This window comes from Cricetulus griseus (assembly GCF_003668045.3).
Source record: "Cricetulus griseus strain 17A/GY chromosome 1 unlocalized genomic scaffold, alternate assembly CriGri-PICRH-1.0 chr1_1, whole genome shotgun sequence".
Classification (NCBI taxonomy): Eukaryota; Metazoa; Chordata; class Mammalia; order Rodentia; family Cricetidae; genus Cricetulus; species Cricetulus griseus.
The window spans coordinates 84,024,737-84,042,415 of record NW_023276807.1 but is presented as its reverse complement, the minus strand read 5'-3'; the positions used below and the strand labels follow the sequence as shown (position 1 = coordinate 84,042,415).

Below are 17,679 nucleotides of genomic sequence, written 5' to 3'. Positions count from 1 at the left end.
GTTCAGGTGCCCTCTGAGGTCAGAAGAGGGTGTTGGATCCCCTGGAACTGGAGTTACAGGCAGTTGTGAGTTGCCCTGCATGGGTGCTGGGAACCAAACCAGGTTCTCTGCAAGAGCAGCACTTGCTCTTTCACCTGAACTGTCTCTCCAGCCCATCCAGCCCTGTCCAGTGTCTTTAAAGACAGTAAAAAGGCCTTTTCTTGAGAGGACATATTTGTCATCAATACCCCCAATAAAAATGGCAAATTAGGCCATATCTGTGACACCAGAGTTAGCATTCATTATCAGAATGGTTTAAAAGCCAGCAGCTCTACTCTCCAGTTAGTTTAATTTACCTGGTTATAATCTGGAGAGATGGGGGGGGGGCTTTTTCTCAGGTTATGTTTTATCTGCCACACTCTCCGTGCATTGCTTAGTAAACTCACCTTTAGAAATGGGTTTGGGGGCTGGAGAGAAGAGCAATGACTGCTCTTCCAGAGGACCTGAGTTCAATTCCCAGCACCTGCATGGCAGCTCACAGCTGAATGAAAAAAAGAAATGAAAAGGAAGGCCATGACAGCTCCTACGTGTGGTAGAGGAGAAGGGTTACTGTAGATAAAAGGGAGAGCATAGCTAGAGGCAGGGACATCTGGGAGAGTCCAGAGTGGACATGACCAGACTGAGGAGAGGGGGAGGGGAAGGGAAGAGCCTGACCAAGAGGCCAGGAAAGTAGAGGGTAAATGAAAAGATTGGGTAATCAAAATGTCTGGATTATATAGGGAAGAGGTAGTTGGGGGAAGGGCAGCCCAGCCCCTGGGCTCGAGAATTCAGGTCTAGAGGGTGGTTTACTCTAGCCATACCCTGTAACAGATAGGGACTGAGGGATGCTGGGAAAAAGAACCTGGCAGTCAGGTCCATTTTGATATGTTAAATAGGCACTTTGGCCATTTGTTCCAGGTTTGAGACTTAACAACCATCTGTAACAAATGTGATATACATACAAACATACATAGTCACACATATATAAATATATATACATAAAATAAATATATAAATAATTTGAAAAGAAATGGTTTTTGGTTTTTGTTTGTTTTTTAAAATACATAGCCTTTATTTCTTCCAGATCAGGGATTTTTGGGTTTAATCATATAAAGATGAAGAATACACTTATTAAGCTATATTAATTCTTTAGTAAACTATACAAAAAAGATAAGGAGACAAACATGTACATTTATAGAGCTGCATGTCAGTCAGGCACGATCCTGTACAGGGAATTCCCAGCATGACCTCACTCATCTGTGAGGACACAGAACAGGCCTTATTTAGACACCATCTCGTCCTGGATGAGATGCTCTTCACCTCTTGCTGGCCGCCTTCTACACATGTGTATGTCTAGTTGTCTGCTTTTTAGAGCAGACATTTACCTTCCTCACCCATCAGCCATTGGAGGAGGGCTGGGGCCTTGAAGATGACTTTTTCAAGCCATTCTTCGTGGAGGGTTTCCTAGTAGTCCTCTTCCATCATTGTATCTGGAATTAGATGGGCTTCTTTTTTTTCACATCTTGCTAAAGCAGTTTTGAAGGAAAAAAATTAAAAAAAAAAAAAACACAAATTCTGCTATTCCCCAGAAGAAAACTGTTATAAAAGACAATCTCCATGGGGACTAATTTCGACTGTCCAACACTTGTCCATTAGAGAAGTAAACCATCTTTCCTCTGGCTTTCCAATTTCAAAATCTGGTTTTGTTTTGTTTTGTTTTATATTAAAGTTGTTACCAAATAACTAGCTTTTACAATAGAATTCTGGGTTACAACTTAAAAAAAAAAAAAAAAAAAAAAACTGTTTTTTTCAGTTCCACTGTTTTGTCCTAACAACAAAAGCATTGGTACACACTGGATTGGCTGCATGTTTTTACATAGTTTTCAACTATAGTCTTTGCAAACTTGCACAAATTCTCTACAAATAAAGTGTTCACCTCGGGAAGAACAAAAAAGTGATAGTTTGTCTATACCCCCAACCCCGCCCCGCCCACCCTCTCTGTTTTGTGGTTTTTTGGCTGTCCTGGAACTCACTCTGTAAAACAGGCTGGCCTCAAACTCAGAGATCTGACTGCCTCTGCTGGAATCAAAGGTGTGCGCCTCTATCGCCATTTTTCCACTTTTAATTGCACAATCTCCCTTCAGGGTACAAAAAATTTTTGTTTTCAAATACTACTGCAGGTATGCTGGAATTTAAAAAAAAAATGGTACTAGACTCAGGACCGTTCTTACTTTACCATATAAAGTAACTGTCAGGAAGTTAGAAAGCAGGTTTGGGCCCTTCAAACCCCAGCTGCCAACACAGCAGGAAGGGGCCCAGAGGTGATGGGTGGGGCAGAGGAGTGGAAGCACCCTAACAGTCAGGCTTGCACACCTGCCTGCTAAATGGCATCCAACAGCCATTGTTTGCAATGGGTTATTTTAATGTAACTAAATTAATCTGTAATTGTATTGACAAGCATTCATTTACTAACATTGATTAGCAGTTATTATATTGACATTTATTCACCAGGCCGAACAAGCAAAGGCAATGTCAATTCAGCTGGCTGTGCTTGGAAGGTCATATAACATATTGAACACCACACCAATAGAGTGGATATAGGGTTATTTTAATCACTCTGAGACATGGCATTGTTATCTAGTTCATGTTTGAGAATTTCACAACTGAGTTATCGAAAAAAATAAGTAAATAAACCACTTTATACTGTTTTAAATAGTTTAGAATTTTGTGTTAGGCCGTATTCACAGCTATTCTAGGCACATGTGGCCTGTGGGCTGCAGTGTGCTGTGGACCAAAAGCATTAAATGAATTTTTTGTTTGTTTGTCTTTTGTTTGTTTTTTGAGACAGGGTTTCTCTGTGGCTTTGGAGGCTGTCCTGGAACTAGCTCCTGTAGGCCAGGCTGGTCTCAAACTCACAGAGATCCGCCTGCCTCTGCCTCCCGAGTGCTGGGATTAAAGGCGTGCCACCGCCCGGCCATTAAACGTATTTTTAACTCATGGTTATTTCTATTTACAAGAAGTTTATTAGGGCATGACTCCATTATAAATTGAGCAGGATATGTACTTTCTAAATATTGCTTCTTGTTGCTGTAATTTATCAAGATCATTGGCTAGAGCTGGGCATGAGAGGCAGCACAGCCAGGAGTCCATGGCCAATCTTGGCTAATATCAAATTTGATGCCAACCTGAGCTACTTGAGACGACCCGCCCCTCTACCCCCAACACACACAGAGAACAAAGATTAGGGGCTGGAGTATGTGGGCGAGGCCACACTGGGACTAGGATTACAGTTTTCACTCATCCAATCCTACCATTAACCAGCAGTGGCAGGGTGGGGGCTGGCTCTGAGTCTCCTCCCATCACATACCAGTCACTGTAATCGTTTTTAAAATATTATCTCATTAAAAAGCCAATAAGCAAACAATGACTCAGGTCTGCTTTTCTATCTGGCCCAGAAAATGATATATCATACAATACTTGAGGTTTTGAATGAGTGAGTTTATTGAGGATACAACAAGCAAAAATAAAAATAAGTAATAAATAATAAGTACCAGATATATAGGAGCAACAGACAGGGAACAGAACACCATGGAGGCAGGCCCTCAGAATGTCCAGCAGAGGTGACTGGAACAGCCTGGCTGAGAGAGCAAAGGCAGCACCAGCGCTAACAACATCAAACAGGCTTACAAACATCCAGCAGCAGTGACTTTGGAGGCAGCCAATGCTGTGAACTAGCATTTCCCGATTAAGCTCTCTCCATGGGTGAGCTTCCAGAGACCGAGCTTCCAGAGTCTGTTCCCACCGCTGGCGTTTTTATACCACTGGGCACAAAATAGTGACCTCTGATAAACGCGGTTAACCTCCTAGCTCCCCTCCAGAACGAAGTGTTTATATGCGGCCTGTTTTGGGGCCCTCCTCTCTAGGTATCAACTAATCCTGAACAAAGGGCCTTGGTGTACACTTTGAGACAAACATGCTGTGGTCTGCAGTGGGAGAGAAGCAACCCTTCTTGCAGAGCCAGCATCTCCTGGGCTCAATCAGCATATGGCAATTTGCCAATATAATGTACATTTTACCTGCCCTCTGAAAGCCAAACATCTCGATAAGAGACATTTTCCTCCTTGCAAAATCAGAGGAAAGAAGGGCAGAATTATGAGGGGACTCTACGAAAAAGCCATTAATTCTGTGAGAAAATTTTGGAACAACTCATAGAAAAGACTTATCTGTTGGGATTCCATCTTGCAGAGTTTTGATTGGGGAAGAGCATTCTAGGATAGAAGTCTTTGTAAGGAAGGAGCAGCTTACTACAGAGCCTGTATGGGCCAGTCTTTCTAGATCACTCCTTTAATCCCAGCACTCAGGAGGCAGAGGCAAGAGGACCTCTGTGAGTTCAAGGCCAGCCTGGTCTACATAGTAAATTCCAGGAAAGCCAGGACTACCTAGTGAGACCCTATCTAAAAAAAGCAAAAGCAAAAAGCCAGTATGTTTTGGGGATCAGAGCTTTTGGGTGCCTTCTCTAGGCCTGGGAATCAGGGCTGTTGGAAGTATTAAAGAGGCTGGACAATGTTTCCTATGGACACAGTCTGCTGATTTACTGATGTTCTACTGGCTTAATCTGGATCTTAGAACCTGGTTGGCGTTCCTCTGTGAGTCAGAAAACAGCTTCCTTTCTGTTGATGTGGAAGGAAAATACTTGTTTCGTGGCACTGACAAATCTGCTTATTTGAGGCCTTGCTGGTGGATATAAGTATATTTGACCTTCCTATCCATATTTGATTCATAATTTGAAAGAAGAGAAAGGAATTCTAAACCACAAAGCCCAGACCATCATTTTCTGTGTTAAGCAAAACACTTCCATGTAAGAGCTATGTATGTGAAGCTCTATGTTTTAAACTCAAAAATCATTTTTGGAGTCAGGCATTAGTGGCCCACATTTGTTATCTTGTCACTTGGGAGGTGGAGTCAAGTGGATATAGAATTCAGGGTCACCCTGATCTACAAAGTGACTTGGAAGCCAGTCCAACTCAAACAAGCAAACAAAAATGTATTACTAACCACAATTTGATAATACCCTCTTTGACCAGTGATTCTATGTCAAATAGAAATATCAAATGTTGAACTCTGCAAAGTACAGTTTGGGAATCAAGCTGCCTGGGGCTACAATCTTAGTGTTCTGTTTAGTAACTGTGAGCTCTAGAGATCATACATCTTCTCTTAGATGTCAGTTTCTTTCTCTTTTTTTAAGATTTATTTTTATCTTATGTGCATGAGTGGTGTGTCTGTGTGTACACATGCATGCAGTCCCCAAAGAGGCCAGAAGAGGGCTAAGATCCCCTGGGATCTAGAGTTATAGAGAGTTGTGAGCCACCATATCGGTGCTGAGAGGCTAATCTGGGTCCTCTGGAAGAGCAGCCAATGCTCTTAACTAAAAAGCCATCTCTCCAGCCACCAGCTCATGTTCATTCATGTTCATTCACGTTTGTGCATGCTTGTTCTCTCTCACTATGTAGCCCTGGCTATCCTGGAACTTGCTGTATAGACCAGGCTGGGCTCCAAATCACAGAGATCCTTCTGCCTCAATACCCCAAGTGCTGGGGTTAAAGTCACGTAACACCATGCCAAGCCCAGTTTTCTCTCTTATAAAATAGTTGTAGCTGAGCTCTGCAGTGCTTGATTGAACTGAAGACCCCAAACTCACTAAGCAAGTGCTCTACCATTGAGATACACCCAGCAACTCAGCTCTGGAATTGTGGGATAATGATGCATGCAGAACAAAACCAGGCTTAGAGGTATGAATCTGTAATTCCAGCATTCAGAAGGATTTAGAGTTTTAGACCACAAGCCAAATAAAACCCAAACCAAAAATATGTAAATCTGACTGTGGAAGATTAAATGTGCCCTGTTTATTTGAAACTGGGACATTTTCAGCCAATGACACTTGTGATCAGTAGCTTTCTGCCCACTCTCTCCCACCTTTCTCACTCTGTATCTTTCTTATGGAGACATGAAAAAACATCTTGCTGCTGATCATATCTTGCACTTGATGAATTATTCATCTTACCCTAGATGAATTATGACAGATTCTGTACCGAGTCTTTCCTGGATGGGAAAGAAAGAGAAAGGTACAACACACCAGAACTGAAAAATACTTTCCAAATATTTCTGTTTTGCCTCAAACTCTGCTCTCCTCATGGCCATTTACTCCCCTCTTACCAGGCCTTGCCAAACCCAACCCTTTTCCCCATCTCCTACCTTACTTTCCTTGCTCCTCTATCCCTCCCTAATCTGCCCCCCAGCCCTTCTCCACATATTTATTTTGACTTTGTTCTTTCTGCCTGTTTCTGTGTCATTGTCTCCCTCTTTACTTCTCTTTCTCAATCTCAGTGGCAATTCTTAGAGGACAGACAATAAAGATTTCTTCTAGTTGGACATGGTGGCACATTCCTTTAACTTCAGGAGGCAGGGGCAGGTAGATCCTGGGCCTGAGATAGATTGTGCTAAATAGAGTGCAAGATCTTGTCTCAAAAACAATAATAAATAAACAAAAACAAACAAACAAACAAAAACCCCACAAGGGGCTTGAGAGACGGCTCAGCAGTTAAGAGCACTTGCTACTCTTGCAGAGGACCCAGGTTCAGTTCCCAGCTCCTAAATGGTAGTTCATAACCATCTATAACTTAGTCCTAGTGAGTCCGATGTCTTCTTCTGGTCTTCTTCTGGTCTTGAAGGCACCAGGCATGCATGTGGTGTACATGCAAGTGAAACACCCATATACATAAAATAAAGTAATTTTAAAACCAACCAAACAACCGTAAAGACTTCTAGGAATGTACATCTCAGAATCTGAAGAGCTGAAAGGAAATTAGATTATTTGATATTTTGTGGTGTCATGGATAAAAGTATCTACCTCATGAGACTTTTATGAAGATTAAATGTTTGGGTATATGTGAGGAATTCAATATAGACAATGGGACCATCAACATCGTAACAACAGAGGTAAGAGCTTGAAAAGTCCAAAGCTAACAGACAGACTCACCTGTGGTCTCCCCAGCACCTTCTCTCCTAGTTCGAACCAGAAAGAAATATGTTATGGCCATGTTTCATTTTCTGCTTTTCTAGTGTCAAACCGTGTTTATGAGTAACAGTCCTGAATGGGAGGAACAAAGGGTAGACAGTCACTGTGCATTTTAACGCATTTTAGCACCCAGCAGTGTGGGATAGCTTTAGCACAGAGGGGAACTTGATGCCACCTCCTTAGGAAGGCTTTTCTGCAGCCATTTTCTTACAGACAAAGGAACACTCCACCCCACTCTTCTTGGGGTTCTCCAGAGAACACTGTCAAAAGCTACTGACATCCACGGAAATAATCTGAAAATGCACTCTCTTGCTCCTAGTCCTGGAAGACAGGAGGAAAGTTGGCAGCCTTTCAGTTACACCTGCAATCTTGGCTTTTACTCGTTATCACTTGAATGGGACTCTGAGAGACCCAAAAACTGAGGGAGCTAAGCACCCTGACAATTCAGACCAAAGCTCTGCCACCTCTGGGGGACAATTCCAGGTGGCTGAGTTGTGAGGGTAGCATCCTCCTGGTGGGCTTAGTCCCTTATGTGAAGGAACTAAGAAGGATTCAACAGTGATAGCTACTGTACTGTCACCTGGGTCTTGCCTCTAACTTCAACAGTGAGAAACGTCTGGGGTTAAGCCACTCAGCCTGACAGGCCCAGTCAACCGAGACAAGGCAAGCCGCCTCCCATAGTCAGAGGCAGGTGGTAGAGGGTTAACAGAGAGCTCCCTTGGGCTAACCTACCCTGAGAAGGGCAGCGGCATGACCGTTGAGAATGTGTCAGAAGAGGACATGTGAGTTAAACCAAAGGAAGTCTCAATCTATCTCAAAATTAGGAAGTTTTATTTTTAGAAATTACAACATAGAACTTAACTGTCCCTTGATGTGCTTGCTGTCTGGAGTGGAGAAGGAGTTGGCGGCAGCCACAGGAGTAAGTGCTGCCTTGGTAGATTCCACAGCTGCTGCTGGGCCATCCTCAAGGCTCCTCATTGTGTGGCTCTGAAGCCTTACACTGAGTACAGGGAGTAGGACACAAAACCCTGGGAAAAGGCCTGTCCCACCTCTGAGAAGCAGGGTCTCTTCTAAAAGGAAGTTCTTGGGCTATGTGGTAGTCTAAGAGGAACTAAAAATATGAAAAATTTGTCAGACGCATGCTTTTAGTCCCAGCATCGGAAGACAGAAGCAAGGAGATCTCTGTGAGTTCTCTAGATGAGGTCAACCTGGTCTACAGAGTGAGTTCCAGGACAGCCAGGACTACATAGACCTTGTGCCAAGTCCAAGAACCACACCATGCACAACCAATCCTGAAAATGTCACAAAAATGGCATTAAGTAACCCTAGTCACAAAGACATGAATCTCTTAAGGGGTTGACACCAAGTTCCTGAGGAACTTGTGCTTTGCCAAGAAGCACAAGAAGAAAGGCCTAAAGAAGATGCAGGCAAACAATGTGAAGGCCATGAGTGCACGTGCAGAGGCCATCAAGGCCCTTGTGAAGCCAGAGGTGGTGAAGCCCAAGATGCCAAAGGGCCCCAGCTGCAGCCATCCTGCTTTCATTGCTACCCCAAACTTGGCAAGTGGTTCAGAAGCTACATGACCAAGGGTCATAGGCTCTGCCAACCAAAGCCCAAGGCAGAGGCCTCGGCTCCAGCTCATCCCTCCCTCCCTCCCTCCCTCCCTCCCTCCCTCACTCTCCTCCCTCCCTCCCTTCCTCCCTCCCTCCCTCCCTCGGTGCTCCCCCCTCCCTCCTTCCCTCCTTCTGGTTGGCTATGTTTTTATTGTTGTTTCCCATGTGCGGTTAAAAAAGAAAACTATAATTTTAAAAACTAGAACTGATGAAGGGAGCAGCTTGGTGGGATTTCTCTCTCAATCTTTGTCAAGATCTGCTTCACACATCTGCCCTAGGTGCTAGCCCTGGAAAATCAAAAGTGATGGCCACAGAGTGAAGAGCCCAGGAAGAGGGTCTTGGGGACACACAGCTTGCCTAGCATAGATGTCCTGCATTCTCTCCCCAGCCCACAACTACTACCAGTCCATTAAACTGTCTCCTTTTGAATATGGTAGAGAGACCCCTAATTCATTGAATGCCTGCCCTCTACGGAATTCATTGAATGCCGTAGCCCTCTCGGCTACGGAAGGTGAATTCCATCCAGCTCCAGGGCTACACAAAAAAGGTGTATGGAGTTGGGGGCTTCTGGGCCCCAGGAGATCTTGTATTTGCACTGCCCAGAAATTTGGGAAGAATCTTCAGTTCATAGAGATAGCCCTAGAAAAAGGGGCTGAGGGACATGGAAGAGAAGCAGGGAGGTGGAAAAAAAGCCTGAGGTCTGTGATCTGGCCCAGCAGAGGCTCTCAGAGAGGAAGGCCTGAACTGCAGAAACTGCAGTGAGGCCTCTCTCCTGATCTTTGTCAGTCCTGCCATACGCACAACTGCTCTGGGTACCGACTTTGGGATATTAGAGTGCTAACCACAGAGTGAAATGCCCAGGAAGATGCAAAGTTTAAAGAACAATTTCCCAATGGGCAAGACAGTACATGCATGCCTTTAATCCCAGCACTCAGGAGGCAGAGGCAGGTGGATCTCTATGAGTTCAAGGCCAGCCTGATCTACAAAGTGAGTTCCAGGACAGTCAGGGTTACACAGAGAAACCCTGTCTCAAAAAACAAACAAACAAACAAACAAAGAAATAAATAAATAAAACAGGTCAATGAATGTCCAGGGCAATCAAACCAGTCCTGCCAATCTTTTACAGATTAAATCTCACTTTACAGAACCCTGTAGCTAACAGATCACATGCAAATATATACTCCTTAAAATGCAGGCAGAGGTGCTCCTGAGATGGTTTCAGCAGTTAAAGGACTTTAACCAAGCCAGACAACTGAATTCCACAAAGCTATCCTGTGACCTCCACATGCATACATGCTTGAGTGTGTGTACACAACACAGACACATACACATCAAACAACAAACAAACAAATGCAAAACACACATATCTTCATAAAAGAACTGGAGAAATGGTTCAATTCCCACACCCACATGCTCATTTACAATCATGTGTAACTCCTGTTCCTGAGAATCCCATGGCCTCTTCTGACCTTTGTGGACACCAAACACTCACATGGTACACACACATGCATGCAGACAAAGCACTCAGAAATAAAATAAAATTAGTGACTTAAAAAAAGAAAAAAAAAAGGTAAAACTTGAGGGGGGAAGGTTCAGTGAGATGGCTCAGTGGGTAAAGGACCCTGTTGAACCTGAGTTCAATCAAGCTCACTCCACATGATGGAAGGACAGAGCTGAGTCCTAAAAACTGTTTCCTAATCAATCTCACAGAGAGGGGCCGGGGAGAAATAAAAATGTAACAGAAAAGTATTGCCGTTTTTTGTTCTGTTTTAATGCAGACTAGGCTGTTACACAACACAGAGTCACAAGGCTTTGAAAGGGCATGCAATAATCTTTCTGCTGAATTACTAATTTGGGTTTGTTTGTTTGTTTGTTTGTTTGTTTTTGTTTTTTTTTTTTTTTCTTAAACTGGGCAGGTGAGGGATTAGATTACTGTCCCCAACCGAGAGAATGGAAGCAGCAAGTCTGGGAGCCTCTGAAACTCAAGAAAGTCAGAAAGTGCTGCCTGCTTAGCCTGTCCTTGCTGTGAGTGTCCCTCTAAAATTGTCCTCTCTGCTACTGACCTTGCATCTGGTCAAATCCTCTATGCCACCACTCAGCCACCCTTGAGCCAACCCTGGGTTCCAAATGTGATGGGAGATTAAATAGCAACTTGTCCACTGGAAGTGAAAGGAGTACATGGGAAAGCCTTGTTGAGGACAGACTGGAAATACCTAACAACATTTTTAATCATGGTAACATATGTGTACAACAAAATGTACCATAAGCCACGTTTAAGCATCCACGTGACGGTACTGTGCAGTAACCCAGCCATCTACCTCAGTACAGTCTGCATCTCTCCAAACTCTAATGTTGACAGTAATTCCCCACCTCCTTTCTCCAGGTCACCACTCCACCTGTGTCTTTTAAAGCTCACTGTCTAGGTAGTTCTCAGGAGTAGAACTGCAACCTGTCCCTTTGCACTTCATATAGCATGTCTTCCATGTTCAGTCATGTTGCAGCATGTCAGGAGCTTACTTTTCAAAACGTGGAATGTCCATGTCAGACGTGTGCCGTATCTCATCTATGTGGTCATTTGCTGACCCATCTCACCATCTTACATGAACATATTCTGACTCATGACTTGGAAGCCCAGTTTGAAGATTTTGTCTGTCGTATGTGCACAGATATAAAAAGGTATTCGTGGAAGACTTCAGGTCACTACTCAATAGGTAGTTTTTTTCTTTTTCTTTTTTTTTTCTTTTTTTCTTTTTTTTTTCTTTTTTTCTTTTTTTCTTTTTTTTTTTCTTTTTTTTGCCAAGAGGACTTGAGTTGCTTGAGTAGAGGACAATTTGGCAAAATCTATACCAACTTGTATATTATACAATTTTGAAACTGGGACAATATTCTATTTTGCATTTTGGCATGCAGGAGAGCCAACATGTACTAGGCAAGCTCCTTTTCACTGAACTATAGCTCATCCCCAGCCCCCTAGTCTGTTTAACTTAGCATCCTCTGTCTATTCTCACTTGACAGCCTTGATGAACTTTCGATTCTCTTGGTCCCACCCCCTCACCATACCTGTCACGACTAAGAAAAGCAGCACAGAGCAGATCATGAGTGTTAGCAAAGTAATTAATGAGGTCAAATTTGGTTTGGGAAGCAAATTTTTCCCTGACTTTTCTATACTGGTTATACCTCTTTAATAGCATGGAGGAGCATCCTCCCCAACTCCTTGGACATCTTGAAACTACCATAAAGGAAAACACGAATGCTCTTTTCTAGATGCCTAGGCTCCAGTATCTGGAGCAACTCCACCTTCTTAGAGCACCCTTCCTCAACCTTGCTGGCCACAGGGGGCCATGCTAGCCACAAAGGGCCATGCTGGTCACAGGGGGACATGCTGGCTGGTCACAGGGGGCCATGTAGCTCTATAACCCAACAACTCTAGCTCCATTTGATGAACAAGGTCAAGTGAGTGAGGACTGTCTCCAGAGATCATTGTCTATCCTTCCCTGCCTCATATGTTGGCTAGAAGGACATTTACACAGCACAATCTCTGATTCTAAAATCCCTTCCTGGGGGAGATGTAAACAACTCTGCTTCTCCTTCTAAGGTCCCAACAACAAATCAAGGTCCCACCAGCATTCACTCTGGGAAACCAGTGAGTTAATCAAGCTTACTTACAGAGCCACAACGGGTGAGGCTGAACTCATGGAAGGCAACACACTCCACTTTCTTCACACCTGCCCAGCTGTCATTCTGCAATAGCACATCACAAGGTGGCCACAACTGCTCTCATTTCAGTGTCAGGCACTTGGAACTCTTTAAACATACATTAGTCTCAAGTTGTTCCACAAAATTGTCAACTGCACCAATAGAACCCATCTATTTTGGTAGCTTGAAGGAACCCTCACTGTTAAAAGAAACACCATTGTTTCTCTAAGCTCTGTTGTTCCAGTTCTGAGAGCCGTACTTCACTGAACTAGTTTCCAACAAGAGTCCCCCTCTCTCCGCTATAGTTTTGATCTGTGTTTTCTTAAAGTGCCAATGACACTAAGCACTCTTCATGAGCTTTTGGGTTATTTGTTGATCTTTGGAGAAGTATCTATTCAGAACCTTGTGTGTGTTTGCCTTGGTTTTATTTAGTTACATTTAAATTTTCTTATTTGGTGTGGGGGTGGCTCACATTCACTACAGTATGGATGTGGAGATCAGAGGACAACTTGTGGCAGTCAGGTCTCTTCTTCCATGAGAAACTGCACTCAGACCATCAGGCTCGGTAGCAAGCACCTTCCCCCACTGAGCCACCTTGCCAGCGCTGCTCTAATTACTCACCAGTTCATGGAACTATAGTGGTTTTTGTTTGTTTGTTTGGTTGGTTGGTTGGTTGGTTGGTTTTGGTTTTTCGAGACAGGGTTTCTCTGTGTAGCTTTTGGAGCCTTTCCTGGCACTCGCTCTGGAGTCCAGGCTGGCCTCAAACTCACAGAGATCTGCCTGCCTCTGCCTCCCAAGTGCTGGGATTAAAGGCGTGCGCCATCAACACGCAGCTGTGTTTTCTTTTTTGTTTTTCCACATTTCTGATATGAATGCAATAGTAAGAGATGCTTGCAAAACAACTCATAAAAGGCCAGAATAAGGTGGGCATGGGGACGCACACTGTCACCCCAGAACTTGGGAGGAGGAGGCAGAAGGATCAGCAGTTCAAAATCATCCTCAGCTCCATAGATAATGTGAGGCCATGGGCACCATGAGACCCTGTCTCAATCCAACTACCCATCCTTGCCCACGGAAAAGAGTCAGATAAAGCTGGGGATGACTTCTCAACAGCCTTCTCTGCAGTTCTCCAGGAGGAACACTTTAACTCAGCCATCCCACACAACATACAACACACAGCACACACCCTTTCAGACAACGGGGGCGGGGTGGGGGGAGACCAAGCATCATTAGAGGTGGGTCCAGATTATAACCGAAAATTCTGAGTCTGACAGAGGGGAAGAGAGCAGGGTTGGAGCTAATGTAGCAATGTACCAGTGGCTGGGGTGGGGTGGGGAGCCATGAGGAGGAGGTTGCCAATGACACAGCATTCTGCCCCAGCCCCCAAAAGTTTCCCCTCGATGGTGTCATGATCCCAGTCACACTCTCCTAAATGGGGAAGGTTTTTTTTTTTTTTTCTGGGTTTTTTTTGTTTGTTTGTTTTTTGTTTTTGCAACCCTGCAGTATCTGTGCTAATTTTGCCTACGATGGTTTTCCTTTTTCCCTTTGATGTGAGCTGACTATAGCTCATCTTACTACTTGGCAATCCTCAGATTCAGGATCCACCAAGGTCACACTAACATCCTATCTGTCTGCAGCTCCACCGAAAGTAGCTCTGAGATTAAAGTCCACCAAAAACACAACCACTGTCTAGAAAACAGGCACAAAGAGCCTGACCACCTCAGCCAGGGCTAGAGTGTCCCCTCTGAGATGGCTAGCAAACTCCTTTGATCCCAGAGCAGCTTATCTCTTGTAGTCAGACCACATGTTCCTTGGTGACATAGGGAGATGTAGACCCACCAGGGTTTAGGGATCAAGGGCTCAGAAAGAGCCAGGTATCATGGTCCAGGAAAGGTATATGAGAGCCCTCTGTGCAGTCTCCACAGCTTCTCCACAGTAGATATGAAATTATTCTGAAGCAAAGCCTTGTTTCAAAATGAACAACAACAACAACAACAAAAGGTGTCTAAAAGTTTCACATAAGATATGCCATGTCAAAATGTCCATATTAAAAGGGGTTCCTCAGTGGTGATATGGTTTGGATGAAAAGAAATCCTTGGAGCTGGAGCCATGTCTGGGCGGTAAAGAGCACTTGCTGTTCTTTCAGAGGACCCAGGTTCGGTTTCCAGGACCCACATGGCTGCTCACAACCATCTGTAATGCTGGTTCCCCGGGATCCACCACCCTCTTCTGGCCTCTGTGGGCACTAGGCATGACTGTGGTACACAAACTCAAAGCACATAAAATAAAAATAACTTTTTAAAAAGAAAAGAAGAGAAGAAAAGAAAGTCATCTTTTTGGACAAAGGACACCCAAACCATAGGATATAGCCCTAGCTCTCCATCAGGAGAAGGGGGTGTGTGCTTTGTGGTGGTTTGAATGAAAATGGGCCTCATAGGCTCAAAGGGAGCCGCACTATTAGGAAGTGTGTCATTGGGGATGTGCTTTGAGGTTTCAAATGCTCAAGTCAGGCTCATTGTCTCTTTTCCTGCTGTTTGCTGATCCAGATGTAGAATTCTTGGCCCTTCTCCAGCACCATGTCTGCCAGAGGCACCATGCTTCCTGCCATGATAACAATGGACTAAACCTCTAAATCTGTAAGCCAGCACCAATTAAGTGTTTTCCTTTATAAGAGTTGCCAGGCTCATGATGTCTCTTCACAGCAACAGAAAACCTAAGTAACAAATGCTTCATTTTGTCATTATGACGACAGCCCAGAAAACAAGTCCCAATTAGCTTCTTAGCCTGCTTACTATATCAGACTTCAGAGGCCAATAAGAAAGGCAGGGCATATCTATTGGTAGTGAGATGACCTCAGTGGGTGGTTAGTGGCAGGGAGCCATGAGCTTATTAAATAGATGAGATGACACCTGACACCTCAGTGTCCTGACATTGTGCCTAGCCTATCTGAAGCCAGCTAGTGGTGTCCTGGCATTGTGCCTAGCCTATCTGAAGCCAGCTAGTGGTCTGCTAAAACATGTGAGTACAGAAGACAGGTCACAGGGTTGGATGACTCAGCTGGTGATTCAGGTGTGAGTTCAAAGAAACCTGGCTTTGGGGCATTTGAGGGGCAGCCAGAGAATCAGAGTCAGCCCTCACCCAGAAGCAAAGAGGGAAGGCACTGAGGGTCCAGCCTCCTCCTGACTGTGCTTCCTAGTGTGTAGGCACACCCCTCAGGATTTCTAAGAAACACTAGGCCTGCCTGCTGTGGTTCTCCTGGAGCCAGCTGTGTTATAATCTGGGCACATTTTAACTTGAAAACGTACAAACATCCTTCCAGCTGCTTCCTGCTTTTTCTTCCTGGGCCAGAATGATGTAGGGGGGTAGTCAGCACTTCTGAAATCAAATGGAAAGTGCTACGGAGATTGCAGGAGGGGCTGGTCCAAGAGCCAAAATCCTTCCTAAGAAGGCAATATGAAATGAGCTGATTAATAATTCAAGCTCTGACTGAATTGACAAGGAGCAGAAGTAAAAGGACCCACACCCTCCTCTGGACTAGAGAGTTCCAGGCCAGCATTCCCAGCATGCAAATGTCCTAATTGACCCCTAGATGGAAAGAAATAGGCAATGACATGGAGCTAAAACCGCTCATTCATTCATTCATCCATTCATTCATTCAACAAAATCTTCACGACTGCTATTGCATGCCATGCAGGCGACACCCAGTGCCAAGGCTGCACAAGGGAATAAGGCAGACAATCTCTGCTTCATGGACCTCAGAATCCACTGTGGTTCTCAAACTTTAAGGGCCCTGCCCATGAAGTCTCCAATTTGGTGGTCTTAGTAGCCTTGAAGCTTGTGTTTCTGAAAGTTTCCCTGAGTAACTTAGCTGCTGTCCCAGGACTACAGCTGGAGGACTACTACTGGGATAGGCAGCTAATTCTCCTTCCAGCATAGTGTGGTTCCCTGGAGGAAATTGAGCCTGACATATGTTAGTGACAGCCTGAACTTAGCAGCCCCAGCAATAACCCAGTGAGGAAAATCAGAATCCTAGCACACAGACATTCCCGGAAGACTCACAGGCTCAAGCTCCTACCATGACAGGAGAAGAGGGACAGCATGAGAAGTCTCTCTCTGGCTTCTCTGAAACAAGGCTGTGCTCTCCCATGTCAGGTGTGGGCCTACACCATTCAGTGCCCGGGTCTGGGCTGGGGGTTGGTGAGCACCATCCTCCCTCCACCTGAACAAAGCCATGTGCACACTGGCTGTTAGTGGATTACAAGTTGTGCAGTCATGTTCATAATCAACATCAGAACATTTCCATTACCCTAAAATGAAACTCCGTACCCTTCAGCTACTAGTCTCCTGCCACCCCCAGCTCTAGGCAAACACTAACCTTCCACCTACAGCAGCGGATCTCAACCTACGGGTTACAACCCCTGTGGGGGGCAAAGGACCCTTTCACAGGGGTCACCTAAGACCATCAGAAAACACAGGTATTTACATTATGATTTGTAACAGTGGCAAAATTACAGTTATGAACTAGCAATGAAAATAATTTTATGGTTGGGGTCACCACAACATAAGGAACTGTATTAAAGGGTTGCAGTGTTAGGAAGGTTGAGAACCACTGATGTGCAGACTTCAGGCATTTGGTAAAACTGTAACCACAAACTCACTGTCATGAGAGTTTGGTGTGTGTGTGTGTGTGTGTGTGTGTGTGTGTGTGTGTGTGTGTATGCTTACATGTCATGATCATGTGGAGGTCAAAGGTTGGTGTTGAATGTCTTCCTCAGTTGTTCTCCAAAATTATTATTATTATTATTATTATTATTATTATTATTATTATTATTATGAGACAATGATAGCCTTGACTGGCCTGGAACTCTCCATGTAGAACAGAATGGTCTCAGACTCATAGAGATCTGCCTGCCTCTGCCTCCCTAGTGCTGGGATGAAAGATATGTATCACCACACTGTTTATTAATTTATTTTTAGACAGGCTCTTCCTGGCCTGGAACTTGCTATTTTGGGCCATCAAAGTCACAAAGATCTACCTGTCTCTGCCTCCTAAGTACTAAGACTGAAGGTGTGTGCTACCTTCTGTAAACCTCCTTTGCAACTGTTCCTGATTTCACTCCTTACAAGGGCCCTAAAAAGTAGACTCAGGGCTACTGTCTCTAACCCCACTTAAGAGGCAATCACTGGCCAGCTCTAAATTTGGCTCAAAAACTATGGTAGTGGTCTTGTTCTTGAAATGGGATTGACACCATCCTAAACCCATTAGGAGTCACAGGC

General features: G+C 44.4%; 1 pseudogene; it reads right to left on the bottom strand.

Annotated features, from left to right (window-relative positions):
- Nucleotides 1–1,195: 1,195 nt before the first annotated feature.
- Nucleotides 1,196–1,687, bottom strand: LOC100766400 (annotated as a pseudogene).
- Nucleotides 1,688–17,679: the final 15,992 nt, after the last annotated feature.